Source organism: Urocitellus parryii, chromosome 7 (genome assembly GCF_045843805.1).
Source record: "Urocitellus parryii isolate mUroPar1 chromosome 7, mUroPar1.hap1, whole genome shotgun sequence".
NCBI lineage: Eukaryota > Metazoa > Chordata > Mammalia > Rodentia > Sciuridae > Urocitellus > Urocitellus parryii.
This window is the reverse complement of record NC_135537.1, coordinates 180,212,180-180,226,291: the sequence shown is the minus strand read 5'-3', so window position 1 is coordinate 180,226,291 and position 14,112 is coordinate 180,212,180. Positions and strand designations below refer to the sequence as shown.

Genomic DNA, 14,112 nt, shown 5'->3' with positions numbered 1-14,112 from the left:
CTTAAAAAGTCAACTAATTAAGGACAGGTGGACAATTCCTGAGTGGATACTAGTACATGTAAAAAAATTAATTTTTTTACCCCCAAGTTCAACAAGCCTAAATGTATGAAATATTTTTGTTTGTTTGTTTGGTGAGGGGTTGTTTTTTAATATACAGTCAGCTGGGCATGGTGGTGCATGGCTGAAATACCAGCTACTCAGAGGCTGAGGCAGGAGTATCCCACGTTCTTAGCCAACCTAAGCAATTTTGACCCTGTCTCAAAATAAAAAAGGACCGGGGTGTAGCTCAATGATAGACACTTACCTTATCTAGCAATTGTGAGGCCCTGGGTTCCATCAGTAGTACCAGAACAAAACAAGCCTACTCTAAAATAGTGTGCAGTTCAAGAGACTGCTTTGAGCTGGTCAGATCCCAAATGGAGTACTGTGCCAGTTCTGAGCACCAGGTGTAAGAAAAAAGTTGACAGAGATTCTCAGGGATCTGATTGATTGTTGGTGAAAGTCCTCCAGTCTGAGCAATGACCAAAGAAGCAGGAAATATTTGTGTAGGGAAGAAGAAACAGATAGGTCATGTGTTGATCTTCAAACATTTTTTTAAATTCCCATATACAAATAGGTGCAGATGTATTCTTTGAGAACCTAGGGGGCAGACCTGGAATCATGAGTGAAAAGTATTCACGGCAAATTTTGGTTCAGCACAAAAAAGAACATGGAGAGTTATCCATGAAAAATCCCATTTCAAAATGTAACAAGATCCACATCTGTGGAAGAGTTTAAACGGAAAAACAGGGAGATGGGATTTCTCTGTGGATGTCGCAAAACAGATTATTGCATTGAACAGAATTATTGACCAGCTCAAGAGTCTCCCAAATCGTGCTGCCTGGACCAGCATCAGCAGCAGAAGCACCTGGAAGCTTGTTAGAAGAGCAACTTCTGGGACCCCCTGCCAGACGCACTGAGTCAGGTACCCTCATTTGTGGCTGGAAAGAATAAAGTTCCCCAGGTGATTCTGAGATGCACTAAGAATAAAAACAAAGGGCACCTTGGGATTTTTAATGATTGATACTTAACCTCCCCTCCACTTCCAGGCCCTTCCTACTCCGTAAGGTCGTCTTGCTACTTCTCCAAGTCCTTCCTTTCATCCCTGTTTAGAAGACTCACCAAGGAAGCTTGTCCAAAACAGAGATTCATCATAGGCCCAGGTGAATCTGTGTCTCTAACCAGCCCCCTAGGGAATTCTGATGCACTTCTCCTCCCACAATGCTGAGAATAATCCTGGAATAGAGAAAAGAGCCCTAAAAGTTGAGTAAGGGTACGGCTTGCTCAACTCAGGAGTTGTTAGACCTTAGCAATCTACTGGGTCTCAGAATTCTTTACAGGCCTTCTTGAATTGAAGATAGTCACTGAACCTTTGTTGAATACATATGTATGCCAGGCTGCGGACTAGATGCTGGGGATTTAAAGCTATAGGACAAACCAGGCATGGTGGTGCACACCTGTAATCCCAGCAATTTGGGAGGCTGAGGCAGGAGGATTGCAGGTTTGAGGTTGAGGCCAGCCTGGATGAGACCCTATCTCAAAATAAAAATAAAAAGGGCTGGGAGTGTAGCTCAGAGGTAGAGCACCCCTGGGTTCAATCTCTAATACAAGGGCCAGGGGAGCAGCAAGCGGTGGTTATGAGATGAATGCCTCACATGCAAGGTGCTGAGGGAGGTGGTAGAGTCCTAGAGCACTCTGGAGGGCTCAGGGCATCTTTCCAAAGAGCCTCTGGTCTGAGTCTTGAAGGATACAAGGGAAGCAGTAATGGTCAGAAGCTGATGAAAGGACATTAAAGAAAGAGGGAACAGCCAGTATCATGAGTTAGGAATGAGGTGACCCCCAAAAGCTCACGGATGAAACAATGCAAGAAAGTTTAGAGGTGAAATGATTGGGCTAGGAGAGCTTTAACCCGGTCAGTGCATTAATCTGCTGATGTGGATGAACTGGGCGGTAACTGCAGGCAGGCGGGGAGTGGCTGGAGGAGGGGGTCACTGGGGGTGTGCCTTTGGGGGTGTATATTTTGTCCTTGGTGTGCAGATCTGGATGGATGGATCTCTCCCTCTCTCTCCGCCTCCTTCTCTCCCCGCCCCCTCTCTCACTGCCATGTCTGAGCTGTTTTCCTCGCTCCCCTCCTGATGTTCTGACTCACCTTAGGCCCAGAACAATGCCGTCGGCCATTTTTGGACTGAGACCTCTGAAACTGTGAGTGATGTCGTCCACACGGTGCAATAGCTCAGGAGCAAGGTGAAGAGAGAGTTGAGCTGGGGCCAGATTCCAAGGTGCATCTCATGTCACGCTGAGGTGTGTGGACTTCTCCTGAATGTAGAACCCTTAAGTGATTTGAAACATTATTACGCTTGGTCGTCAGAGAGCACTCTGGAAACAGTGACAGTTGACATGGAGAAGGGTGCAACAGGCTGGCGCAGGTTGGGGCGATGGCCTGGGGTGGGAGCCCTGTGAGGCCACCCAGGCAGGAAATTAGAAGGGATGGAAGTACCTGGAGTGGCAATGGTGGTCACACCGAGAGAATCCATTTGAAAGATGATTTTAAGGTGGACTCTGGGGGAGTTGAGGACTGTTACACGTGGAGAGTAAGGGAAAGGGTGAAGGATACGGCCAGGTTTTCTTGCTTAATGAGTGGTAGCCCTACTACAGGAGGAGGTTGAGCCAGAGGCCTTAGGTGTATGTGGGTGGATCTTATGAGAGTTGGGGAGAAAACCTTCAGGGCCTCTGGCACAGAGCAGAAGATGACCAATGAAGTCACGCCTATGGTATCCACTGGACAGGGGTCTCAGGTACTTAAAATAGCCTCACTTATCTGAGTCCTGTGATGCTGGGTGGATGGCTTTAGGGACACTGCAGTTTCTTTGATCCAATTCTGCCCAGATTGGCAATCTGATGTAACAGGGAGAGATAAGGGCTCAGTTTGCAGAGTTTCATTTGGGAGGAGGAGGGAGGATCACTCTCGGGCTTTCACCCAGGTGGGTTCTCTGTAGTCAGTTCTGCTGACAAATCTGGTGATCAACCAGGAGTGAGTGGGGCTTTGTGTCAGCATCCAGTAACTCTGGGATTTGCCGCCTGAGGGAACTCCGTCATTCTAGGGCCAGCTCCTTCATAGTTGCTTTGATTAAGCAAATATTTCCAAGCCCCAGAACAGGCAATGCCCCACAGTGGTCCCAAGATCACCTGCCCACTGCCCTGTCCATCCTCCTGAGCTCCTGACAGTTGCACCAGGACATGATAAAGATATAAGCAGCAGGGAAGGGGTCATTTGCCTAATCCCAGTGGCTTGGGAGACTGAGGCAGGAGGATCTCTAGTTCAAAGCCAGCCTCAGCATCTTAGTGAGGCCCTAAGCAACTTAGCAAGACCCCTCTCTAAATAAAATACAAATGAGGCCTGGGGATGTGGCTCAGTGGTTAAGTGTCCCTGGGTTCAATCCCCAGCACCAAATAAATAAATAAAGACATACGTCATTTTGCCATCCTGTTCCGGTTTTTCTTTTCTCTGTGCCATCGCATTGTACTCGTTTCTATACCAACTAGAATGTAAGCTGCCCCGTACAAGGTCTCTGTGCGTTCTCTGTGACTGATGTGTCAAAGCGCCTGCCACACATCTGGCACTCGGTGTCCAATAGATATTTCTTTGTTGAACTACCACATTAAGACAAACTAAGAGAAGTGTCCTGAGAACGTTAACATCAACTATAGAAGAAATCACAGTTGGATATTAGGTGTAAGGGGTGGATCAGGGTATGCTTCATAAAATATGGGATTCAAGATGTCTTTAAAACGATGGATAAGGTCATCCTTTCCTTCCTCCCTCCTTCCCTTACTTCCTCTTTCTCACTTTTTCCTTAATAGTGTACCAATTATTTGGAGACTTAAGAGATACCAAAATGTTTGATGTTTACAGAGGATATTTCCACAGACCTTTGTAGAGTCTGATTAAAACAAAACAAAACAAAACAAAAACTTTAATGTAGGTCCAGGAGCGGTGGTGCATGCTTGTAATCCCAGCGGTTCAGGAGGCTGAGACAGGAGGATTGTAAGTTCAAAGCCAGCCTCAGCAAGGATGAGGCACTAAGCAACTCTGTGAGACCCTGTCTCTAAATAAAATACAACATAGGGCTGGGGATGTGGCTCAGTGGTTGAGTGCCCCTGAGTTCAATCCCTGCTACCCCCCCAAAATAAATAAATAAACTTTAATGTATAATGAATTTTCTCCCCTGCCAAGTAAATGAATGCACACGTTATCCTGAGTAGACAATGAAAAAGACCATTTTACTTATCTGTTGCTGAGAAACAAATTAACCCAACATTTAGAATTTTAAGACAATATACACGGGTAACCACACAATTGCTAGAGTCAGGAACTCAGGAGGAGCCCAGCTGGGTGCGTCTCCCAGTGGCTGAGGTCAGGCCGTGGCTGTGGTCTCTGGAGATCCAACCGGGGCTGGAAGAGCCGCTCCCAACGGCCTCACATGACTGTGGCAGTGGGCTCAGTGCTTGCCCTCTGCACCTCTCTGCAGGGCTGTGGTAACATGGCTCACCCCAAATTGAGTCAGCCATCCAGGACATGGAACAGAAGCCAGAGTCCTTCATGATGTGACCAGGCATGGTGGTGCATGACTGTCATCCCAGTTACTCGGAGGTTGAGGCAGGAGGATCACAAATTTGAGGCTAGCCTGGGCAATTAGTGAGACCCTGTCTCAAAATAAAATAGAATAAGATAAAAGGGACTGGGGATGCAGCTCAGTGGTACTGAGAATCCCCAGTATTCCCTCCCCACCGCCCACCCCCCCAAAAACAGAGAAAACCAACAAAACATCAACCTAAATATCAAATGAGAGAGATTTTCCAAAGTGTAGTAAAATTACTTGAGAATGAACACTGCCATGGGGAATATATGTGGAGTGCGTGACAGAGGAAGACCAGCATTCTTTAAAATTAATTAATTTATTTTAATTAGGTTTATATAACATCAGAATGCATTTTGATTTTTTGTACCCAATTTCAGCACAACTTTCCATTTCTCTGGTTGTAACACAATGTAGTGTCACACCCTATGTGCAGTCATACATGTACCTAGGGTAATGATGTCCATCTCATTCCACCATCTTTCCTGCCCCCATGCACCCTTTGCCCAGAGAAAGTTCCTCCATTTTTCCCATGCTCCCCTCTCCCCGTTATGGATCAACATCTACTTATCAGAGAGAACATTCAGCCTTTGTTTTTTTGGGGATTGGCTTACTTCACTTAGCATGATATTCTCCAATTCCATCCATTTACCTGCAAATGCCATGATTTTGTTCTCTTTTAAAGCTGAGCAATATTCCATTGTATGTATGTACAACAGTTTCTTTATCTATTCATCTATTGAAGGCATCTAGGTTCCGCGGTTTAGCTATTGTGAATTGAGCTGCTGTGATCATTGATGTGGCTGCGTTACTATAGTGAGGACCAGGATTTTTTAAAGTGAAGTGAAAAGGGTTTGATGTCAGAGGAAACGTCCTATCACTCCTATGCTTCGGCTGTGTTGCGGGTCATGCGGACCAATTCCGGCCCAGAGTAGGAGGGGACGACACAGGATGTGGATGCCTGGGAGGTGGAGCTCATTGGGGTCACCATCACAACAAACCCACAGTCCCAACACATACAATTCAAGTTCCTGGCATAGCAAAATCCAGACCATGACCGGTCATGGCCTTTGAGATTCTTGCTAAAGTTTTGGCAAGCAGGGGACACAGATATGCCGTGACTGCCAGGGTCTGGGGACTCTCTCTTTCCTGAGCCGATTTCCCTTACACCAATGGGATTGAGCCATATCGTTGAGGGACCATCCAACTCTCAGACTCCACGACTCAGAAATTCAGTTTCTGTGTTGAGTCAGTGGCTGGCTGGCTCTAGAAACGGAGACGTCTTCAAAGAGGAGATGCATTCGTGCCTGGAAAAGCCCACAGTATTTACATGGACGGAATACGTCCCCTCAATGCAGAGAGCGGAGTGGGGAAGATGATGGTGGTCTGAGGCTGGGAATGCAGAGGGCTCCTGTTGGGGAGGTAGAAATGAAGCAGGCTGCACAAGTGAACCGTGGCGCATGGCCCCGCAGTGAGTGGGGCACGATGTCTCCTCCAGAATCTATATTGCTCTCCACAGAGTTGAGTTTTCACTGAAAGAGGCTGTCCATCCAGGTATATTTCCCAGAAACCCCTTCTCTAGCTGGACAATGCAGCATGGGCAGAGGCGATGGGATTCACACCCACACGGAGGCCACTGGGGTTGGGCCTTCTCTTCTGGCTCTTTCCCCTCATTGCAGACGACCCAGGGGATGGAAGAGCCGTAGGAGCAAGCGAGTTGGGCTGGAGTGTGACTCAGTGGTAGGGTGCAAGCTTCATGTGTGCAAGGCCCTGTGTCTTATCCCTACCACTACTAAAAAAGAGAGAAAGGAACAAGGAAAAGGCAAAGAAAGGAAAAGGGCCCATGCTCCTAAGCTATCAAGGGAAGGAAAATGGTCTCCAGCCCAGGAACTCAGGATGAGGGGAAAATGTACTTGCCTCAGGTGACACCATTGAGAGTTTAGGGTCCATTTGTTATAGCAGCTGCTACTACCCTAACTCACAACAGAAAAACTTTGGGGGATCCAAAAGAAAGGTCATCCTAGGATAACGCATATGCCCCAGAGGGAAGGATGTTGTAGAGGAGCCACTGAAGGAAAGGAAACTAGAAAGCTGGGTGTGGCAGGGCTCACGACAGGATGAAATGTGGGGAAGCTCGGCATCCCTTTCTCTGCGTCTGCTTCATGGCAAGGCTCATAAATGAAACCCCAAAGTGATGCTGGCCTTTTATTCTCTGCCTCTTACATGCCAGGTGCATGCACTTCATACACATCTCCTCAGTGAGTGTCCGTTTCTTCTTGTTGAAATCTTTATCTTGTTGCATTGTACGTATTAAAAACAATTTTAAGGGGATAAGGTGTGGCTCAGTGGCAGAGCATGCTTGAGGTGTTGGGTTCAATTCCCCGCACCCCCAAAATAGATACTACTTTTTTTTTTTTATTTATGATTAAAACAATTTCAATCCACCAAAAAAAAGCATAAATTTTGGGATCCATCATATCTGCATTTTGTTAGCTTTATTGAGATAAAATAAACAAATAAGGTTTGTTTATATTTTAAAAAAAAGTAATCTAGGTATGTGGTTTTAAAAGGCAATTGCAAGCCAGGCACAGTGGCGAATGCCTGTGATCCCAGCGACTCAGGAGGCTGAGGCAGGAGGATCATGAATTCAAAGCCAGCCTTAGCAACTTAGCGAAACCCTCTCTCTAAATAAAATGTAAAAAGGGCTGGGGATGTGGCTCAGTGGTTAAGCACCCCTGGGTTCCATTCCGGGTAACAACCCCGCTCCCCACAAACAGGCAAGGACACACTATTAGTCTTAAAACAAACCAACACAGTCTCATGCCCTACTCCTTGCTTTGTTTTTAGTACCAGGGGTTGAATCCAGGGGTACTTAAGCACTTTACTTTGAGACAGTGTCTCGCTAGGTTGCTTACAGCCTCCCTAAGTTGCTGAGGCTGGCCTTTCAGCCTCCTGAGTGGCTGAAATCACAGGTGTGCACCACACACCCCTCTGCCCCCTTGACCTTGATCTGTAACCCCAAAGGCCATCACTTTCAAGTCCTTCTGCTATTTCCCTTTGTGTTTGTCAATAAAATTCTTATTCTCTTCCTTCTTGATTTTTCTCTTCTAATATCGGGGCTTCCGACTGGCTCTTGTACTCCCACTAGCCTTCGCCCCTTCCCTCCCTCCCTCCCATGGATACAGTTGCAGTATCAGATTTAGGGGTGAATTTTCTAGACAGGTAAAATAAACACACACAGCAATAGTCAGCATAATCCACGGGCTCTCCTTAGAGGGTTAGAAGGAAATAAAGCTAGAAAGGTAGGTTGGCACCAGAGCCAGGAGAGCCACCAGGCCGGGCTGGGGCGGCTCAGTGGCAGAGCACTTACCTGGCATGCATGAAGCCCTGCGTTCAATCCCCAGCGTACAGGGAAGAAAGTCAGAAGAAGAACAGAAAAGAGGCAGCCAGGAAGACAGAACCTAACCCAGCGCCCAGTAGGAAACTGCTTAAAGTTCAGGTAGAGAGTGGGGTGTCTGGACAGGGGCTGGTTTCCAGCCACACTATGGACAGGATCATATGGTAGTGTAAAGAGCTGGTCCTTCGTTCATCCATCTATTCATTGATTCTACCCACTCTCTCGATTCCATTTTGATGTCAGCCTTGGGTGCTGCCTCTTTCCCGCTGGTCTGTGCCACACCCTTGCCCTTCTGACTGATGTTCTAGCCCACCACTGGCACGCTCTCTGGCATGTATACAGTAGGTATTGGATAAGTATTTGTTGAAGGGAGGAAAGACAGATGTTGGCAATGCAGACATAGGGTGATGGCTGTGGTCCAAGAATCGGAGGCGTTTTAGAGAGAACTGGCCTTGGCCACTAAATGAAGGACACAGGACGTGGGGGGTATGGTGACTCCTGATGAGACGTCCTGGTGGATACGGGTTCCGGGAGCAGCAGTCGGAGGCTTGGTGCACATTCTGATGATAGTTCTTCCTTAGGAATATCAGATTAAAGAAAGCACACACTTCTCTTCCTACAGTCCCCCAAGGGGGCCTCAACCCACTTTTAACCAAGATAGTTCCTGTCTTTGCCACCCAGGTGTGTGGCAGTTAGCTCTGCTGTGGTCAGGCAGGGGAGCTGCATTCCCACGGGTTTTCCCATGCCTGTCGTGGCTGTAGTATGGAGTGTCCAGCTGATTCCACACGAGAGAGCCATGTCTAACTGGCTGCCGGTTGGACTCCCCAGTGTGCGGTGCATAACGGTGCTCAACAAATAGTATTCCCTATGCCAGACGTTACTGGCTCACCTCTGCCCAGGGTGTGGGGGAAGCTTCATCGGGGAGACACTAAGCCTGAAGAGGGGGCACGTGTCAGAGGAACGGGCGGGGATCAGCATTCTAGGCTCAGGGGTTCATGTATTAAAGATGGAGAGGCCAGTTCAGTTAATAAAAGCAGATTCCACTTGGCAGTTTGGGAGAATAGACATAATTCAGACACTTGGCTGCAATTCTGGCTAAAACTAACCAGGTGAATAATTAGAAATGCAGGACCAAAGACATAAATCCACTGGGTAAGCACAGCGGCCCCAAACTTCAACCAGTTGATGCACCGGGAACGAGGGCGACTTACCTGGAGACAGTCCCGGTCTGTGTCAATCTCTGGGGACGTGAATGTGTGCTCCCTTCCAGGGGACAGGCTCTGACCCCAGATCCACAGGGAGGTGACCTATGTGGTCTCTGGTGCATGGCTTCTGTCTTGGAAAGCTGAACTCTGGGAATTACCACTGAAATCTGTCTCATTTACAGGGTCAGGCGTCTTGGAGAAGAACAGAATGGGCCCATCTTCTTTCAAGGAGACCGTGTTATGGTCTCCGTAAACTTGCTCCTTGCAGGGTGCCCCCCATGTTGATCCTCAGCCACCAAAATGTGTACTTTCCAGTGCACACACATGCAGAGCTACAGCCAGAAAAGCAAGGGAAGAAAAATCCCAGACCGGGTGACCTTCAGAGGTTGCCAGACCTCTCAGTTTGGCATCTGGTGAGGTCTGGAGTTGACCAAAGATCCTGGACGTTCATCTCAAGTAGCCCGGGCAGGGTTCCCAGCGCCAGTTGTCAGACCATGAGTATCATGTGACCCTGGGACAAGGGAGTGGCTAGATAATGAAGTCTCCCCACTTTCTTCTCACCGTGGCAACCGCTTGTTTGTTGATTTTTGTTTATTTTATTCTTCCCAGCTATAAAATACTACACCTACTCTTTATGAAATAATGTCAAAAATATGGAAAGAAGAACAATGGTACCTTGTCCTCATCCGGGAGAAGCCTAGGCCTATGTGAACACTGAAGAGCACTCCCTTCTAGACTCGGGCCTTGGCAAGGTTTTCAAAATCATAGATACGGCGGGGTGTGGTGGCGCACACCTGTAATCCCAGCAACTCAGAAGGCTGAGGCAGGAGGATCACAAGTTTGAGGTCATCCTCAGTAACTTAGTGAGGCCTAAGCCACTGAGTGAGACCCTGTCTCAAAATAAGAAATAAAAAAAGCTGGAGATGAGGTGCAGTGATTGAGTGTCCCTGGGTTCCATCTCCAGTACCAAACAAAACCAACCAATCAAACAACAACCACAACAGAAAACCTAGCTATGCTCATGGGAGGAAAAGAGAAACATGTTTGGCCTAGGAGTAAGTCACCTTTTTACATTCAAGTTTTTCATGTATTAAAGTAACTTTACTTATTTATTTATTTGTTGTCACACTTTGGGTGGCACCCAGGGTCCTCCCCACGCTAGGCAAGCGCTCGACCACTGAGCTGCATCCCAAGCCCTTTCGTTAACTTAGTTTTGAGAAAGGGTCTCGCTAAATCGTCCAGGCCGGCCTAGACCTTGTGATCCTTCTGCTTCAAATTTCCAAGCAGCTGGGATTGCAATGTTTGCCATCATGCCGACTGCTTGAGAGGATGGATTTCAGGCCGTGGTGCTGGTGTTCAGGAGAACGTCTCCCCTTGCCTTCTCCCCACCATTTAATAACTGAAATTTACCCCTGAGGAGCAGGTTTCCTTTCTGAATAATGCTGCCATCTATTTGGGAAAATCTTATCATTATTAGTCCCATTTTTTAATGCAGACAGAATGAGTGAATCAGCTTTCTTCAGAGAAGTCAAAAGAAAGCAGTTCCGCTGTTACCTTTGGGGGCCTCTGCCATGGAGCAGAGCTCTCTTCTGGGGTCCCTGAGCCCTGAGCCTTGGAGGACACATGTCCCCTCTGTGGCAGGCCTCGGGCCAGCAATAGAGTCCTGTTGGTCACAAGCATGACATATTGCCCCGGCAGGCTAGTTTCCCTGCTGCCCCTTCAAAATCCTACTTCCTTCTCGAGCTCTGTTGGAGGAGACACCACTAGACCTCAGGGACAGCACACCCCAGGGAAGTGGGTGTGCCTTGAACATCCATCCTGACATGGCCGCTGTGGCAGAGCGATGCCACCGGAACTGGCCTTAAGAATGGTACCGCTATCAGCGGCTCAGGGAGCAGGAGAAAAGGGCTTTGCCGAACCCTGCCCGTGGCTCACCAAGGTCTCTGTGTCTGAAGACCTGAGCGGAGAGATCCGACACAGTCCCCTGTGCGGCTGGGCACAACTGGGCCTTTGTGTGTTAGGGTCAAGCATGGTTCCTAATTGGCAGCGCAAACAATGGGCCTGTGTTCGTTCCCAGAGGACGGCACAGTCCTGCAGCAGCAGCGACACGTGTTTCGAAGTACAAAAAAAAAAAAAAAGTCAGAGTCTGACATTTCAGCAAGATTCTCTTTGGAGAATCCGGTACTTATCACTAAGAGACCTTGTTATGTGCATGGCTCCAGTGGCTGCGATGACATCCTCCACCACCTGGCAGGCCATGGTCCCTTTGTAGTGTTCCTGTGAACACTGCACAGGGCTGGGTGCACGTCTTACATGGGGGTGATTAGCAGGTTTTGCTGGGCTTGATTTAAGGGCCTGATCTGCCACAGAGTGCCTGCATCCTGGGGTCCCACTCAGACCAGCACAGTAACAGCCAGAGAGGGAGTGAGCGCCTTCCACACCACGCACCCCAGCAGACTTGAGCAAGGCTCAGGGGGAAGGGATCTTACACAGGGAGCTCTGGAAAGAGGAGAAAGAGAAGGTACCCGTGTACAGACAGTTGGCACGGGCAGGTGCAGCATCCTGGGCTCACTGGGTCCCCTCCTCTGCATCTAGACCTAGCCATTATTTGGAACCAGGGAGGATGGCCGAGCCAGTGACTGCACCTTGTCCCGCTGTATTAGTCGGGGAGGGAGAGCGAAGGAGAATTTAAGGAATTGGCTTAGATGACCACGGGGCTGCCATGTTTCAGAGCGTGCTGGCAGGCCAGAGCCCCAGGGAAGAGCTGATGTCTGGTGTCCTGAGTCCAAAGGTCGTGTGGTGGCAGAATTCCTTCTTTCTTGGGGGACCTCAGTCTTCTTTCTTTTGAGGCTTTTGACTCATTGGACGAGTTGAATATGACATCCAAAACCATTACCTGGAGAGTGATCTCTTTTACTAAGAGTCCACTGATTGAAACATTAATTACATCTTAAAAAGTCTGAAAAATACCTCACTGCAAAACCTACACTGATATATTACCAAACGATTGTGTACCGTACTCTAGCCAAGCCACGATGAGACGCAAAATTAGCCAGCACATAGCTGGGCCTAATGGTGCACACCACAATGCCACCTTCTCGGGAGGCTGAGACAGGAGGATCTCAAGTTTGAGGCCAGCCTGGGAAAACTTAGTGAGACCCTGTCTCAAAATATAAAATAAAAAGGACAGGGGATGCAGTTCAGTGGTACAGTGCCCCTGGGTTCAGTCCTCAGGACTGCTAAACAAGACAAACTGCCTGTAAAGGTGGTGGCACACAGTGGGTGGTCACTTGGCATTTGTAGACTTCACAAGTGAGTGAGTAGGTGGCTCAGCCTCCTTTTCCTCTATGGCACCCGCTCCCTCTGACATGGGTATACTTTACTTAGCTATTGGCTATTACCTAGCAGATTTGGGGCTTGGCTGTCCCCATGCCTAGAGGAGAGCCCCACACATAGTAGGCACTTGATAAACCTTTGTGGAACAAATGGAAGAATTGGAAGGGTGGCGACACCCACGTGCAGAGCGTCCATCCAGTCAGGAGATCCTTCTCTGTGGGTGCCTCTGTGGGAGGGCTCAGGCCCTGCTAGCTTACGTGACTAATTGTACTTTTATCTCACGGTCATTACTGGGCTGTCCACTTCTCCTCCCACACAGTTTGTGAGACCCTGGAGGGCAGGGGCTGTTCCAGTTACCTGGTTTCCCGGTGCTTGGTGCCGGCCAACTGACTCAGTAAAATGCCGAAGGATAGACTGAGTCAATGACCACTCAGCAGTCCTCACAGTCCTTTGCATTCTTGACAGTCTCCAAATTCCCATTCCAATCTTTGCTTCTGGCTTCTCCCCACAAGGGAGTAAATATAATTTGATGATGCTCTGGCCATTCAGGGGAAAGCCCATGTCCCCTGGTCACTTTGAAGTCATACCTATTTCTGCCACTTGCCTTCAGCCTCCTGAGCCCGGGGGGCTGGGCAGGCTTTCTTCCGAGCGTCTCTGCAGCCCCTTAATCAAGTGAAGCACCTCTTGTGATTTACAGGGACTTACAGACACCCACCCACCATTTCACAGGATTTTACAGCAATACAGATCCATTATATGACTAATTCAGAGAGAGATTCAAATAAGGAAGGAGAGGACACAGTCCTAGTCTAACTCCGTCATTCATCTTCCCTGGCTCAAAGGCAGAGACATGGGCTGGGGATGTGGCTCAAGTGGTAGCATGCTCGCCTGGCATGCGCACGGCGCTGGGTTCGATCCTCAGCACCACATACAAATAAAATAAAGGTGTTGTGACCACCGAGAACTAAAAAATAAATATTAAAAATTCTCTCTCTCTCTCTCTCAAAAAAAAAAAAAAAAGAGTCATCGTCCCAGCGCATTAAAGGAAGTCCTCCATTAGGCACTGGGTGAGGAGTGGGGGGATGGCTCTCCAAAGAGAAGGTTCAGAGTTCAGCCATGGCCCTGCCAGGAGTATGTTACCAGAGAGTCGGGTAGGATTCCCTGCTTGAAGCAGAAGCGCTTGGAATGCCAAACCACATAGGTCATCACCCACTCGTAAAGAATCACATCGTGTTCCCATTTTGAACTTTTAAGATGTTTCAGGCTGGGACTGGGGTTGTGGCTCAGTGGTGGTGCACTTGCCTAGCACGTGTGAGGCCCTGGGTTCAATCCACAGCACCACATATAAATAAATAAAATAAAGATATTGTGTCCATCTACAACCAAAAAAAAAAAAAATGCTTCTGGCTGCATTTTTATGATAGCATATGTTTAAAGCCATCTATTATAAAATTGTTAATATATCAGTGGATTAATATGTACCATTTCAGTGTATTAT

General features: G+C 48.1%; 1 long non-coding RNA gene across 1 annotated transcript; it reads right to left on the bottom strand.

The window, feature by feature from the left end:
• Positions 1–4,301: 4,301 nt before the first annotated feature.
• Positions 4,302–9,708, bottom strand: LOC113196478 (uncharacterized). Its single transcript, XR_003302552.2, has 2 exons — positions 9,285–9,708; positions 4,302–4,743 (listed from the first exon to the last, which is right to left on the bottom strand). It is a non-coding gene; the product is annotated as an uncharacterized LOC113196478 (long non-coding RNA).
• Between the last annotated feature and the right edge of the window lie 4,404 nt (positions 9,709–14,112).